This window comes from Sminthopsis crassicaudata, chromosome 1 (genome assembly GCF_048593235.1).
Source record: "Sminthopsis crassicaudata isolate SCR6 chromosome 1, ASM4859323v1, whole genome shotgun sequence".
In the NCBI taxonomy this organism is placed as follows: domain Eukaryota; kingdom Metazoa; phylum Chordata; class Mammalia; order Dasyuromorphia; family Dasyuridae; genus Sminthopsis; species Sminthopsis crassicaudata.
Window position 1 is genome coordinate 267796860 of NC_133617.1, and position 17180 is coordinate 267814039.

General features: G+C 31.9%; 1 protein-coding gene across 11 annotated transcripts in view; it reads left to right on the plus strand.

The window, feature by feature from the left end:
- The window catches only part of CHD7 (chromodomain helicase DNA binding protein 7), a 224135-nt gene that overhangs the window by 59373 nt on the left and 147582 nt on the right, over positions 1-17180 (plus strand). The window contains exon 2 of one of the 11 annotated variants that reach the window (XM_074278747.1): positions 6296-6384. The exons of the other annotated variants lie outside the window; for them this stretch is intronic. The gene's annotated coding sequence lies outside the window, so the exon portion shown is untranslated. The remainder of the gene's footprint in view (positions 1-6295; positions 6385-17180) is intronic. 11 annotated transcript variants of the gene reach the window in all.

Below are 17180 nucleotides of genomic sequence, written 5' to 3' on the forward strand. Positions count from 1 at the left end.
TCTTTGATGTCGTTAATAATTGTATTTTCTATTTTATTTCTCTTTACTTGACTATAAGCTATATGAAGGCAGGGTTCATAGCTTATCTGAATTTGTCCTCTTCTTCCCCAAAGACTGCTTTGCACACAATAGATGTTTAATAAATGTTTAACAAATGAATGAAATGGTGACCTGAGATTTTCAGAGGTATGGAATTCTCTTCTGTGAGTGTGTGTGTGTGTGTGTGTGTGTGTGTGTGTGTGTGTGTGTGTGTGTGTGTGTAATCAGAGATGGTATTATCAAAAGGCAATATAGATCAGGAGGCTAGAAGGTGGGAAATATCCAGAATGAAAGGGGAAGAAGGATCTCTGAATATTTGGCAATGTATAACAGGTATGAAGTGCTTCCCACAGAGGAAGGGTCTGGAATGCCTGATGAGGAAACAGCTTCTCACACTCCAATGAAAGAAAAGGAGGATTCACAGATGCCACCAAGAGTGAGGGCATCTGTCATTGGCCCCAGGAAGAAGAGTTGTGTCGTGGTGTTAGGTGGCTCCCTGGCGATAGGTACGGAAGTATCCATATGTCAACCTGGCATGTACAATTGGGAGGTGTGTTATGTTCCTGGGATATTCATTTGGGATGTGACACAGACTATCCCGAGGCTTGTCAAAATGAAGTAGTTCTACCCACTACTGTTGATCCATATGGGAACAAATGATACTGCCAAAAAAGGAACCTGAAATAATGAAGTTTCAAACAACAAACTGAAGGACTTAAAGGACACAGGTAGTGTTTGCATCAGTTTACATTGTTGCCAATGTAAGACCTTAGAATTAGGATGTAGGAAGTAAATTTCTTTCCAAGAAGATGATGTCATTATGAGATTTGATTTTCTGAATGATGGCATGATAGACTCTTGACCAAGAAAGGTCTACATCTAATAGAGACTAATTGGTCTGATTAAGAAGGGTTTTAAGAAAATGTAGTGTTCAAGTTGGTAAAGGATCTGTTGTAGGGAACAGAGAAAGCAGAACAGCAGTGAAAATTGTTAATGCCTCTTAGGAGACAATGATCAGGAAAGAAAAGATAATCACAGACTGGCTGGCATCTGCATAAGGTACCTCATATTGACTTAGGAAACCACATTATCCATGTTTTATTATATTTTTATTTATTTTGTTCTATCTTTCCTAATTACATGTTCACTTTGTTCTAGAGAGTTTCAGATTCAGTTTTCCCCAGGAATACCATGAATTTGACACTTCTGATCTATGTCAGTCAAGGGATATGGCTATTTATAAACCAGCACATGAAAGAATGAGCAGTAGTAAGTAGCACATTAAAGAAAATGATATTATAGATAGTATTAAGTATCATAGAATGTTTGATTAGAGTATAGAAATATAAAGACATATTTGGCTTAAGAGGAACAGATTAGATAAATGAGGTAGAGTAGTGTTGCATCAACAGTATATTCACTTGTATGGAAATCATGAATTTAAGGGAAAAACATAATGAAGAGCACATGTCAGTGGATCTAAGGAAGGACAAATAAACTGATATTTGTCGAATTATAACCTCTTATCCCTCCTCCCCACTCCTGTCTAACTTAAAGAATTGGGATGGCATGTTTTTGATCCAAGCTTCTGACTAACCTGGTGCAAAGATAAAATTATGTTGAGTAATTTCACCTATCTGGATATCTGCTAAAGACCTTGGTCTGCTAAGAGAAATGTATTAGAAATTCTTGTCTTCCCAATTATGCTATCCTGGACCTAATTCTCAACAAAAAAGTATTAGATTCAATAATAGAGACCTTGTGGAGTAGATACCATACTATCTTAGAATTTGTAATAAGGAAGCAGGAGCAGTATCAACCTGGGAAGAGGGGTGTGAATCTACAGTAAAGTTTCTCTGAGATTTGTCTTTGGCTGAACTGTTTAACATTTTCATTTGAGGTAAAAATGAATAGGCTTTTTAGATTTGCAGATTACATAAAGCTGGAAGAAGGAATAACTATCATGTTTCATGACAAAGCCAAGACTTGAACAGATTTGTACATATTGGACTGGAACATAATGTAGTATAGAAAAATACAAAATCCTATGCATATGTTCAAAAAATTAGCTACAAAGTATGAGACATAATTAAATAATAGTTTACATAAAGAAAAAAGCTGTTTAGTATAGTTTTATATTGTGATGTGGAAATTAAACAAAGAAACAAAAAAAGTTATTATAACATACTTTCCTGGAAACATAGTATCCAAAATATAAGAATTACACTTAAAAAAAATATATATATATATATTTCTCCTTCCCCCCCCCCCCCAGGCTCATAAACATATGAGGTTAAAGGAAATGGGGATGTTTAGATGGATGAGAAGACAAGGCAGGTTTAAAATGATAGCCATTTTCAAATAATTGAATATTTGTTTTATGGAAAATATTTGATTTTTGCCTCAAAAGACCAAACAAAGCTAAGAGTTTATAGGGGCAGATTTTTTGCTTAATCTCAAGCAAAACCTTTCTAAAAAGGAATAAAGGAGAATAGTAAATTCCCAGTCAAAGTACTGGAAAAGAGGGTAAATAACCCCTCTTTCTAGAGAACTGAGCTTGGAATCGGAAAAACTCATCTTTTTTAGTTCAAATCTAGCCTTACTTACTAGTTGTGCAACCCTTAACCCTCTTTGTCTCAGTTTCCTCATGTGTAAAATGAGCTGGAAGAGGAAATGGCAAATCACTCCCGTATCCTTGCCAAGAAAACCCTAAGTGAGGTCACAAATAGTTGGGTGTAGTGATAAATGACTGAACACGAAAAACTATTTTATAAAGTACAGACAGAATTTGTATTTTATAAACTGCTTGAAGTAGTTGACATCTAGTTGACTGTCTGATATCCCTTCCAACTATTAAGATTCTTTGATTTTCTTTAGAGGTATACCTGAACTGGACTTGGGAAGAGAAAGATTTCAATATGAATAATACATGCTTTTTGGGAACGTTCAAGCACCACAGGACAAAATCAGGGGATAGTAGTAATAATAAGTGCTATGATAATGCCAGGTATTTTACTAAGTGCTTTACAGTTGTTATCTCATTTGATTTTTACAACAATCCTGGGAGGTAGGTGCTATTATTTTTCATATCCCTTTTTACAAATGAGGAAACTGAGGTAAAGAGGATTAAGTGACTTGCTTAAACATCACACAGCTAATAAGTGTCTGAAGCCAGATTTGAATTTAGCTTTTTTTGACTCCAGGTTCAGGGTCTATCCACTGTATCACCTAGCTCAAGATTTATAGGCGAGTACTTTGAAAGAATGGAGTGAGACCATGGGAGAACTTGTCTAAGAAATTTCTACAGGGATGATTAGGTAAGAGCTAAATATTATTTTAGATGTGTTAAAGATGGAGCCTGGGAGACCAGTTAGGAGGAAGTAGGGGTGATGTGAGAAGTATTTTTGAGGTAAAAGTGACAAAATTTGGGAATTTAGTTGGGCTTTTTCTATTCTTTCACTCTCTCATCCAAGATAATTCTGAGACTTCAAGCTTGAATGAAGTTAGCACCATTAAGAGAAATAAAGGTTTGAGTTGTCAATGGGATATTCCACCTGTCTTATAGATATTTGAGAAAGTGAGATTGTAACCCAGGGTAAAATCTAGAGTTTTGGTTGCAGATTTTAGAGAAAGTCATGTAAGTATATGAAACAATTCCATAGAAATAATCAAATAACCGAAGCTTCTCTCCTGAAGAACGGATAATTAATTTGAAAAATAAAACAAAATCTCACCAAGTTATTGGCCTCATTCACCAGTAATTCCAGATAAATAAGATATTAGTCTTACCATGTTCTTTGGTTTTAGAGGTTTTATAAGCCATCACAAAATAAATTTTTCCTGTTCTATAGAGAGAAGTAAGCAGAATGCAGTAACAGTGCTGATTGCAATTTCATAGGTGCGGAATTTTGTATATGATCAGTCTGTTCTTCCAGTTCAGTCATATAGTGTTTTAGTTTGTTACTGAGCTTGACAGGATTTTTTTTTTTTTTTTTTTTTTTTTTTTTTTTTTTTTAAAGGAAGTGGTTTCCTTAAAAGGGAGTGGAAATATACATCTCTATCTCTTAAGATTCCTAGCTTTCTTCAGACTTAACCTCAAATGCGATCTTCTCCCTGAAGCCTTTCTTGATCCTTTTTAACTACTAGTTATTCATCTTATTTGGATTTATTCATTATGTTTTACATTTTCTTATATGTATGTATACTACAGGGACTGTTTCATTTCTGTCTTTGTATCTCTAGCACTCAACAGGTACTTAAGAATAATTATTTGAAAAAGATAACTTGAAAGAACAGTTCTTTATTAATTATCTGTCATACAGGGACAACATGAGAAGACAAGGATTGAGAAAGATCTATGTCAGGCTGTCACCCCATCTTATAGCAAGCAAAAAAAAAGGCTAGAACACCTGTTATTTCATTAGTATAGGGAATTGGTGAGAAAGCACTTAATCAAGGCACATCTACACCTTGTTTGCAATTTATAGAGAATACAGCTTTTATACACATTTTATACAGCTAATTTGTATTAGTATTGTATTAGAGGTAGGGCTTGAACTTCCTGAATTCAGATAAAGATACATTATTCAATGTCATGCTCTTTTATAGCAGCTCTTCTCCTTATAAAAGGGATCTAGATTTAAAATGCTAACTAATGTTGAACTCTTTACTAATGTGCTATGTTATAAATCATTATTACTTGTGGTAATAATCACTGCCACCCAAACCCTTCTGGTTACCCTATGATTGTTTGATTAAAGTGTTTCAAAAAGAATAAATTTTTCTTGAGGCAAGATTCCTGATAGAAACCTTGAGAGAATTAAGTAACATGTTTTTAGATTTAACTTAGAAGGGATATGTTAGAAAATGTAGGTAGAGTAGATAAGAAAGCATTCTTTCTTGGCTTTATGGTGGTAGCAGTGGTATTCTTATTACTTTCTTATTAGACTTTATTTAAGTACCAAACTGCTTAATTTCTTAATCAAGTTTTGAGTACTTGTTTTTACATGGCTGCTGAAAGAGTAGAGAATAGCACAGAAATGTGTAATAGCATTTAATTTATTATAAGATGTTAGGAGCATCGTGTTAAATTAAAAAAAACCAATTCATTAATCTATGAAACCTGTGAATATCATATAAAAATTCAACACATGCCTTATTAACTATGATATTTTGTTGGACACTGTAAAAAACAACCATATAGGTATAAATCCCCATATTTTCAGAACTTATAGTTTAAGAATGTTAATCCATTGCATTTTGGGACCTTTCTAGTTATAAATAATATCAAAAGTAAAATATTATTCTCTTTCTCTCTCCTCCCCCCATTAGATTGTAAGCTCCTTGAGGGCAAGGTTTCTATTGAATATTTGCATTTCTAGGACCTGGACAGTTATTTACATATAGGGATCAGGATTGGATCTGCTATTTCCTTTGGCTATTGAACACCCACAAGAGAAACCCCTGTCTACAGGTTCAAATTAGCCCATTCTCTTTTTAGTACATCAATGATCTCAAACTCTCAATAGAAATGGAACCACTAAACCTTACTTAAGAATCTGTGAAGGGCATTTATTGACTTAGAAAAATCACATATTAACATTATTTATGCTCTTTTTTATTTGAAAAGAGGGGTGATGCATTTTATACCCCTTGTCTAAATCACTGAGGGGTGAAGTGACTTGCTAAGAACCATTACACCAGTGCATGTTAGAGATAGAATTGAATTACATAACTATCTATTCACTACTCTAGTTTTATACATAGTTGGTGCTTTGTAAGTATTTGTTGAATTTTTGAATTTAAACCAAATTCATAACTCCAATTAAAAGTCCTCATAAGTATCCTTAAATTAGGCTGATTCTTTTCATAACAAGAAACTTACAAGTGGTATCCAATGGGATCCAATGGTATTCAATCCAAAAATGTTCATGTTTTTTAATGTTTTCACTTTCATTTGTAATAGTCTCTATTACTTGAATAATATGCTATCACATTAGTTTTTAATTGGTAAAATCCTTAAAATGAATACTCTTTGGAAATTCAGAATGTGCAGAAAGAACTTAGGATGATTCTGGGAAGGGAAAATGATGCCATATTGTGAAGGTCCTGAATTCTCACTGCCATACTCTAGTAATGCTATCATTAGCATTAACTTAAATTAATATAGTAGTTTCCTTACAGGTGTTCCCATCTTCAGTTTTCTCCCCCTGCTAATCCTTCCTTCATACCACTGAAAAATCTTTCTTATGTATAGATCTCATTGTGCCACTGCTTTGCTCAAAAATCTTCAGTGACTGAGCAAAATTCACATTCCCCATCCTGTCAGTGGATCTGCACAACAGGGTAAGTCTCTCTAGTCTTATCTTATGTTACTCTCTTCTACATATTCTATGCGCCAGGCAAACTGGACTATTCTTCTCCCCTTTGAACCCTAGTATTTTTCCACTTTGTTATCTTTACTCCTAATTCTAGTTGTTGATATTATTCTTTAAAGTTAAATTCAGATACTCTTTCTTCTGAGAAGTTTGGTCCTTCTTACTCTTGTAGTGCCTTTTTTTTTTTTTTTTTAACTCTTAACCAGATTTGTCATGTAATACTGTGTAAAATTATGTAAATAGTTTATCTCCCCACTAGACTATAAGCTCCTTAGAACATATACTGTACATAGGAAATGAATATTTATTGATTGACTGGATTCCTTTCAAAAAGTCTATTTTGAGCATTTGTGGCAACTAGGTGGAACAGTGAAGAATGTGCTGGGTCTTCAAGTCACTTTTTATCTGCCTCAGTTTCCTCAGTTATAAAAATGAGGATAATAGTAACATCTATATCAGTGGATGACAAAAAATTCATCACCCTGTGGCCAATCTGGTGATGAGAGGCTTCAATAAATTAATTTTTTATCATAGCAATTCTTAAAAGCCATCTAAAATTGTGATTTGTTTCAGTAGAAGGAAACATATTACTGAACTTGTTACATCCTAAATTATTAATAGAACAAATGTTATCTTACTGTAATTGAAATGATGTTTTTTGGGGGGGCTGAACTTTAAAATATCTACTAAAATTTAGTAATTTGTTTTATTTATACTGAAACATTTGCCTAGAATTATATAATTTTTGAGATCAAGATTTTAGAGCTTACAATGTACAATTTTTATTATTTTACAGGGTAGAAAATTGTGATTTAGGGAAGTTAACTGACTTGCCTAAGTCTGTGTAGCAATGGAATTACACTCTGCTTATTTTAAGCTTTTGATAAATTCAGGATGACTTTCAGAAGGAATACTTATATATCAATAACAGATAAATTATAGTGCCACTGGATTATAGCTTTAGGGCTGGAAGGGAAAATAGAAATCATCTACTTCTCATTTTAGGAAAACTGAGGCCCAGATGTTAGCTGATTTGATACAGTTTTCTCAGAATATAAGTCTAATGCTCTTTTAATTAATGAATATGTTAACAAACATTGTACTTATTAAAAATATTTTGTTCATTATATATGATAAGGAATTTTTTTGTAAAATATTATTTACTTTTATTATAATTCTTATAAAAAATCTTTATACTTCCTCCTGTTCCGACTCCCTTCAGTTTTGGTTATTCATTTTTTTTGTACATTAGTCTCCTTGCTTTACTGAGCATGATTGAAATTTGAAATATTATTCCCTATCATTTGCCTTTTGCATAAAACACCTACACATCAACAGCTGCAGTCCTTCAAAAACCTTCTAGTTTATTAATATGACCTTTGCCCTTTGTATCTTTTGACAGTTAGCCCATCTTTGTGTTCAAGTTTTTTCATTATGGATAAGATTCCCTACCAATCCTATATGCTCTGCTCTAGCAAAGAAAATAGATTAATTATTTTCATTTTTAGTCCTGCCAAACTTTTCAGGAAAAATGTTGGTAGTCTGCATGATGTGTTCTTTGTTTCCCCTATAATCTGAAAAGAGGACTATTTGCAGCTTTTTTTAAAAAAGGAAATTGATAGGTCAGTTAATCAGTGACAACTGCAATAAGTACAAAAATAGGGTCCTTCACAAGAATAATCAGTGGTACTGGATGTTCCCTCCCCCAAAGTTCAGTCTTTTGCCCCTGATCCATATCTTGAGTCCTCCTATGTATGGTTTATTGTCAGATTTATAAGTGAAGGACAATATTTGACAGTTGATAGCAACAATACAATTTTCTTTCCTCTTCCATCCCTCTTTATTTCTACTTAGGTTGTCATCAAGTAGCTATCCTGTGTATACCAAACCATTAGCTTGAAGCAAGTCTGGAATGAATGGAAAAATGATGCTTTCTAATGGTGTTTTTTTTTTTTTTTTTAATTAGATTAATAAATATGTAGTATATTTATAGAGTATTTTTATTTGGCCTAGGATGTTTGGTCAGGATATATTAGCCATTGCATTTTCTAAAACTTGCACTATTCTAATACAGTATAACTTTCTTACCAAGAGTACTGAAAATTAATTTCTCCAATTTCATTAAAATAATACTTTTGTATTTCTTTTTTCTCCAATAAATTTAAAGTAATTTAGGAAATTAATCGATGTGACATTTTTAAAAAGTGTGTTTTCTACCCTAATGAATGAAAGGTCTTTCATTTCCCTCTTCTTTTTCTGCCTTATATGTTCTACATGAATTTAGCTATTTTTAAGTTACAGATTTGCATGAAACCGTGGGAGTTAATCTGGATCATTATCTGACTGGATCACCTTTTCCCTGAATAGGAATCCCCTTGAGAATATTAATGAACATTTTTGTGCACTTAAAGCCTTTTAGTGAGGGGTGATCCCCACTTCAGTTTATTCCATTTTTTGTATGACCATAATAATGGAGATGTTTTTCCCTTATTGAGCCAAAACATCTCTGCTCCCTATCACTTCTACCTGTTACTCCCGGCTCTGCCCTCTGGGCTAAGCAAAACAAGCCTAATCCCTCATTTACATGACAGCACTTCAGGTGCTTAAAAAACAACTATCTTGTTCTTCCTAAATCTTATCTTCTCTAGGCTAAATATCCCTTTTTCCTTTTCTTGAGCTTATATGACAGTTTCAAATCCTCTTAACATGGTTGCTTTTCTTTGGACGTGCTCCAACTTGTCATTGCTTTTTCTATATAAGCAGAACAATCCAGATATGTTCTGATACAGTAGAACTATCACCTTCCTTTTAATGTCTGAATTTTTACATTAGCTTTTTTAGCTGCCACATTATGCTGTTGAGTCATACTGAACTTGTATTCTATCTTAGAAACGAAGAAACAAACAACCCTCTTAAGTTAACAATATTGAAAGTATAAACAGTCTTTTCTATGAATCTCATTTGAATCATAAGTTATTAAGAACTCAAAAAATGTTTATGATGAGCATCTACAGTAATGAATATATACTGGAAGACAAGTCAGTGTGGGACAAGTGGGTATCCAACCCATTTGTGGTTGAAAGGATACTGCTTATGGAGGGAGTGTGCTTTTGATTCATGTATGGTAAATTCTTGCATTCTTTCTCTTGAACTCCAGTTTGCCTTTTTTCAGGGATAGTTGGCTTCAGCTCAGTGGAAAGTCTAGGCTAGAAATCATATCTATCATAGGTAGATGGCTTCCTTGGGCTACTAAGAAAATGAGTTTTAGTTTTTGTAGAGTGGCAGATTTCTAATGGTCTTTTCAGTCTTTCACTTTACCCAATTGTTAACACATTTCTTCCTAGATTATTCTTCCTAGAATAGCCCTAGACATTCAATTGTCTAGTAAGGGTGTGTGTGTGTGTGTGTGTGTGTGTGTGTGTGTGTGTGTATGTATGTGTGTAGTTGTGTGTCTGTGTGTCTATGTAGGCATGTGAACAAGAAATGCCTATGAGAAATTACCTCATTACCACAGGCCCTGATAGTTTTTCTGTTCAATACATAGAGTTCAGTAAAACTCCAAGATCTTTTCATGTAAACTGTTGCCTAGGTACTTATATATTTGATACTTTTTTTGGTCCAGATATAGGACTTCTTATTTTTCTTGTTAAATATCATTTTAAAACTCATTCTTGTATAATTTCAAGATCTTTTTAGCTTCTGATTCTGTTATCCAGTATATTATGTCAATCATAAGATAAGCATTTCTTCTGTATTTCCATCTAAGATTGTGAATAATACTAAATAGAAGATAGATTGCAGTGATACTCTATTAGAAACTTCCTTCTGTGGTGATATTGTTCTCTTTAGTAGCTGTGAAGATAGTCCTAGGTGCTGTCTGTAGTTTACATTTTCTTATGATGGCCATTCTTACCTATGCTCTTAGTCAGAACCAGTGTAGTGTTTTTTTCTTTTCCCAGAGGACTTGGAAAAAAAAGGGGTTGATTTCAGGGAAATAATACTTTTAAAGTTGTAGTGTAGGACATTTTTCCTTCTGTCAAGGAAAATTTAGCATTTTCTCAGATTCCCATGCTTTTATGAAGCAACTTTTGTGCATTATAGGATATTGCTGCTATATCCATTGATTTTCCTTTATTGGTCAGATGTTTGTAATAACTATGGCTTATTAGATGATTGGATTTTTTTATAGCACGTGATTTAAAAAGAAAGTATGTAAATGTTCTGAAGTTTCTTGAAACGTAAATGTTACACTGAACACTTTTTATCTTATAAAGAAACCACCATAATCAGACTCACTTATGTGGAAATAACTGAAAATTTTCTGCAATAAAACTGTGAAATACTCTTATGTAATGTGGTACTAGCTCACCATTGCAAAAAATAAAACAAAATGTTAAGCATAACTGTTCTTTGCATCTTGCAAATATAGAGAGCAAAACAAATGAAATTATTTTTAAAACGAAACCATTTTTAGAAGCCACCTTTTGAAATAACATTGCCAATTAAATGTTTCTTAGTGATGATTTTTAAGTTACTTATTTGTTGCAGTTGTCAGTTTCCTATCATTTTTTCACATATAAACATACTTTAAAAAATCTTTTTATTATGAAACTTTTTAATTTTTTTTATTTTTTTTTAAATTTTATTTATTTATAATTTTTTGACAGTATATATGCATGAGTAATTTTTTAAAACATTATCCCTTGTATTCATTTTTCCAAATTATCCCCCCCCCCTCCTTCTACTCCCTCCCCTTGATGACAGGCAATCTCATACATTTTACATGAGTTACAATATAACTTAGATACAATATATGTGTGTAAATACCATTTTCTTGTTGCACATTAAGTATTAGATTCCGAAGGTATAAGTAACCTGGGTAGATAGACAGTAGTGCTAACAGTTTGCATTCACTTCCCAGTGTTCCTTCTCTGGGTGTAGTTGTTTCTGTCCATCATTGATCAACTGGAAGTGAGTTGGATCTTCTTTATGTTGAAGATATCCACTTCCATCAGAATACATCCTCATACAGCATTGAAGTGTGCAGTGATCTTCTGGTTCTGTTCATTTCACTCAGCATCAGTTGATGTAAGTCTCTCCAAGCCTCTCTGTATTCCTCCTGCTAGTTTATGAAACTTTTTTAAAAAAATAAAATATCAGTCTTAGCATTTACTTGTGTTACTTTTTTATTGTGTTAAATTGGGAAATGAAGCATGGTATTAGCATATAACACATAAATTAGAATAATTCATTTTCCTCACAAAAATGGAGTTTGATTGCTGTTTACAAAATTGTATTTATACTATAATATATTTGTAATAACTATTGACTTTGTTCTTTTATTTTTCTAAAATATTTTAGAATTTTACAGACCCGACACTGTCTTTTCTATTGGGATTTGACCATCTTGGTTCATTCCTATAATAAATTAATGACATGTTTGTATCTACTTGTCTCAGAAGTAGAAACTTAAGCTTATAAATAAATGCTTTCTGAAGATTGATGGGAAAAGAGAAAATAAGATTGCTTTTCTAAAATAGCATACTTAAAATTTCATTAGTTTAGTGTGACTTTTTAAAGAAATTATTCCCTTTATAGTAAATATATTTAAGAAATGAAAATATGAGGGAAATGTTTAGTAAGAGCTTTTATAAGTATTTAGAATTTAAAACTTGAACCTTAACATGATAATCAGAAATAATGGAATCATTTCACTATATCAGTCAGAGAGTTTGGAACTGAGGGAAAAAAAAAAACCAAAAAACTTTCAAAATGGTAATGTTTAAGCAGATGCTATTTTTCTTGACTGAGGTTGTGCAGAATAAAATTAGTTATCTTTGTCAAAGAGTGGATTTTATTTTTATTTTTATTTTTTTATCCAAGGAAAGCATTTCGTCTTATTTGCATCCACAAAGGTTGTAATTTAGAAGGGAAAAGATATTTTGACCATTTGCTTGCTACACATAGTAAACCTGTAAATGATAAGCAATAAGTACCTGCTTTTTTTTGTAGGTCATTGCCAGTTAAACATATTATTCTTGATTGCCAGAAATTTTCCAATTCAGTTGACTTGAATTTCTTCTTCCTGAAAGTGGCTAATAATACAAGATCCCATAAGATCAGAAATCTTTGATGCAGCCTTTGAAGGATTCTAATAACAGTACTTTATTGTAAATAGAAATTTATTGGTTTGGAATACTTTATTAGATGTATTTACTAATTATGCTTTCTTTAATGTAGGAGGAGTTAACTACTTTTTTAAAAAGGAGAACAAGTTAATCAGTTCATGATGCAAAAGTATCCTATGGCATCCAGTAGGAAGGAACTCAATGTATACATTTTGTCTAAATGTGTTAGAAATTTATGTTCACAGTCCTTGACCTTGATTGAATGGGTGCTTACTTATTCAAGTAGATGCATGAGAAAGATAGAGGAACTAAAAAGAAATAGTTTTCATGTGAAACATATGAAGCACATTTTAATAACTCCCTTCTGAGACATTGTCCAGTCTGGGCTACTATTATTGTCAGATTCTTCTAGCAAACTAGTTCTAATGATAGAAACAAGAATATGGAATGTTTTCTTATCTTAAGAAAAGTATATTTGTTAGGAAGTAATTATTTGAGATGTTAGAAATCATAAATGAATGGAAGATAATTGAAATATTTTTAAAATAGCCTTGTTTGAAAATACATTTTAGTGCTTAGATTTCTAATTTCTTGATTTCTCAGGTAGTATTTCCTCCTTCTGATGATGCACTTTTTTGCTCAAGCAAATGTTATTTTGTGGCTAAACTTGGTATTTATTTTCCCACTTCCTAAAGAAGCAGTTGAAATTCCTAGCCAAATTCCTAGCCTAGTTTTTCCTAGCCAAATCCTGCTGGCATAGGTGTTTGGCTCATTAAAGATGTGATAATCATTTTTAAGCATCGAAGAAATTTTTCATGATCATTGTTGCATGATCTAAGAGATACTGCACAATTATTTATCAAAAGATAACAAATCTTTTATTTTATATTCGCCTTATATTTGTTTGTGGGTCATCTCTGAATAAAAGGAAATGCATTTATACTTTCATCTTTCCTTTGTTATTAGATTACATTTATTTATTCATTTTATTCTTCTTGGTCAAAGCGACATGTGTTTAAAGCCATAAAAACCTTAAGAAGATGTTTGCTAAGTGAAATCTATAAAATAGTTTCTTCTACTGTAAAATGAGGAAATATTTGAGGAGGTGATCTCTAAATTTCCTTGTAGCTGTACATTTCTGTGACTCTTAGAATTGGTCTCACAGCAAGGCACTATAGTTCTGTTCATTTTCACCTTTGTTATTTTGAGAAATCTGATAATTCTTTTTCTAACCTCATTCATCCTATAAGGGAGGAGAAAAATAGAGAAAGATTCTTCAATGTACTTTTCACATAATACTAAGCAAAGTATTATAGTAGAAACTCGTATTACTAAGACTTTTTTATATTTGCTAGCATATAGCAAGCTCTTAATTTGTTTCCTCTGGAATACATAACTAAAATAGTTGTCAAATAGATAACCAAAGAACATTTTTTGATATGATATGATATTCTTCATGTTTATCATTGTCCCCTATTTCTTGTCCAAAAGTGATTTCAGAAGTTTTACAAATTAAGGTGACTTAAACATATTTTTATGTAAAACTGTAATTAGGCATAAATACAACTTAAATATTTGTATGCTTTTCAAAGTATAAAGAGAAATTATTTCAAGACATCATTATTAACTGGCATTTTTATCTTTATTTTTTATTTTCTCTTCAGTAATCTGTAATGTAGGAATGTATTGATTCTAAGATGCTGACAGGGCAATTATATAAGGCACACCTTATATAATTTTTTTTGGGGGAAGGGATCCTTCATGTTTAATAATTTTTTTAAAATTCTGAATTTGACAACCTCTAAATAAAACAAGCAACCTATATATTCTAGAATTCATTTATATATGAATCTCTGTCTTCTTATAGTAGAGCTTGTTTTCAAGCAAACAGCAAATCTAACGTGACTTTCAAAGCTGTCTGCTTGTCAATGATTCTCTCTGGTCTTGTTCTCTTTTCATTTTTAGTGGGGAGTTATCTATCCTGAATCCCCTTCTTATCCTATTCTCTTACTCATCCATGGGAAAAAAAAATAAACAAAATGTTTGCAACAAATATGCATAATCAAATGTATCAGATTTCTATGTTGGTTTGATTCAAAAGTGTACTCCTCATTCTGCATCTTGAATACATCATCTTTCTTTTTAAGAGGTAAATAATATGCTTTGTGATTGGTCCTCTAAAATCATTGATGATCATTACTTCGATTAGATAAGTCTTTTTTTTTAAAGTTTTTTTTAATTTTTATTTTTATATTGTTGTTGTTATGTAAATTGTTTTCCTAACTGCATCCGTTCATATGAATCTTCTCAGGTTTCTCTGAAACTGGCTTATTGTCATTTTCATTTCCTGTCCATAATTTGTTCGGTCATCCTACAATATACATCCACAATGGATATCGACTTTACTTCTAGTTTTTTGCCACTACAAAAAGTTATCATAACTAATTTAAAAATATATATATGAATTCTTTAAAAATAATAATTATTTGTTATTTTTGGTTTGTAAGGTAAAAGGTATTTATTTCTTGGTTGTCCCTTTTTTTAAAAAAGTAAGATAGTGTTTTCTTAAAAATGTAGGTTAAAATAAGTAATTTTACATGAAGATAATTTTTCCTTTTGTTTTCTGGACCAGTGCCCTACCTTTAGGTAGCCAACAACTTCAAGGAATAGTATTTGAAGAGCTTTGGTTTGTAAAGGCATATAAATAGCTATATATTTCCTAAGTTAGATCAGTGCATTTTCTGGTGAATAATTTTAGTCTTCATGATTTTTAAGTTTTATCATGGTTTTTAAGTCATTATCAGTTCTCATTTCTAATATTTCCAGTCCAGGATTTATATGCATGAAAGAGAAAGCTAATCTTGAATAAATTAATTTGACTGAACTTTTTAGGTAAATTCATTTTATAAAATTTTCTCTTGCTTTTTGTGTTGTTGTTTTGTTTTACTTTGTTTCAAATACTACATAATATACTTGCACATATAGCATGTTTACCAGTAAATTTGTTTAACTGGTCATTTTATTTTCACCTTTTTGACTTGTTTATGTGGGGAAAAAAAACAACAACAAAAAACCTAGATGAGGAAGGGTATAGTAATCAGTAGCTTAGTGGGGAGAAAACTGGATTTAGTTGACAGCATTCATCTGAAAACTATAGATAGACCTCAGGACCCTTTTAGATTATAAGTCTGTAGTTTTGGTATTGAATTGGGATGCTATTTACATCTTGTATAGAATAAACAATCTTGTTAGAAATGTTAGAATAGGGCAAAATAAGATCACTAGTTTTGGTCTAATATATTCCCAAAAGAGTTGGTTGTTGTGGACCACTGGTCATTTAACCATATGATAATTACCATACATAATTTAGACTAGTCTCGTAAATGACCTTTAAATTCCTTGGGAATTAATTGTTTTTTGAAAGAATCGGTATCGTACACATTTTTTATGTGCTTATAAAGGAGAAAAAGTATAAATTTGAAAGATGGTAAGATTTCAGTCATTTTTCAAAAGTTAATTAAGACCTATTAATGAAAGGAAACTCAAGGAAAAATGCTAACTTTAAGCCATTTTACAGATCTTCTTACTTGAGGAACCATGGTATAGTGAAAAGAATGTTATTGTTAGTATTAGAATATTTGATTAATTTTTGATTTTGACAGTAACCATGTAACTAGGTGAAATCACTCAACTTCTCTTATCTGTAAAATGGGGGTAAAAGTCTTAATACTTATTTTAAGAAAAGAACTTTGTGAATTTTAAAGAGCTATTTAAAACATGATAAGAAGTTATTGGCACCATACAGAAAGTATGTTTGGAAGCCAAATATTTCTTTGAAACTATTTGAATAAAATATTAACTATTGAAGATCGCATGCTATGTGCTACAAACAAGGTGGTACTGACTATATGAAATAGTTTAGATTTTGTTCCATGGAAATTATTTTGTCTGACTTTACTATGAAAGTTTTATGTTGTTATTAATGAGAATAATTTTGTATAAAGTCTATAGCTAGGGTTGTTGTTGTTGTTTTTTGTTGTTCTTGTTAAGGGTTTTTTTTTGGGAGGGTAGAGGATATCTAGTCATCAGTGTGATCCTGTTACATCACTAGTAACCACTATGTCTTTGGGTAAATAATGCATGCAGTGATTGAACTTCCTTTGTCATCAACATACAGAATTTTGGCACAGATCTGTTTTGTGGGCATCGAGCCATATTTATTAATTTGAGTATGGTATTTAGAAATTTGTCTTTTTGACAAATGAAAATTATCTCTTTAAGTCTTATTCTGAAGCTTGTACATTCATATTGTTAACCATAATACAATTATGAATGTATTTTACTATGTAGTGAGTTTATTTTTCATTTCTGTTTCAGAGTGTGACAAGGGGATGCCTGTGAAACACTATATTACCTATACATTTTTAGGTTGATTGTAGTGCTCTAATTTTGGATATAATGATTCCTTCTGGTGTTTGAAGGATGTTTTCATGAATTTAACTAACTTTAGCTTATCACAGCCCTAGATGATGATGCTTGTTCATCTGATTACACTGCTCAGGGGAATAAGGTTAAGGACATGCTGTTGGTAACTAGAGCATTTTCAGGGTTTTAGTTCAGCAGATGGGCTGCTTGG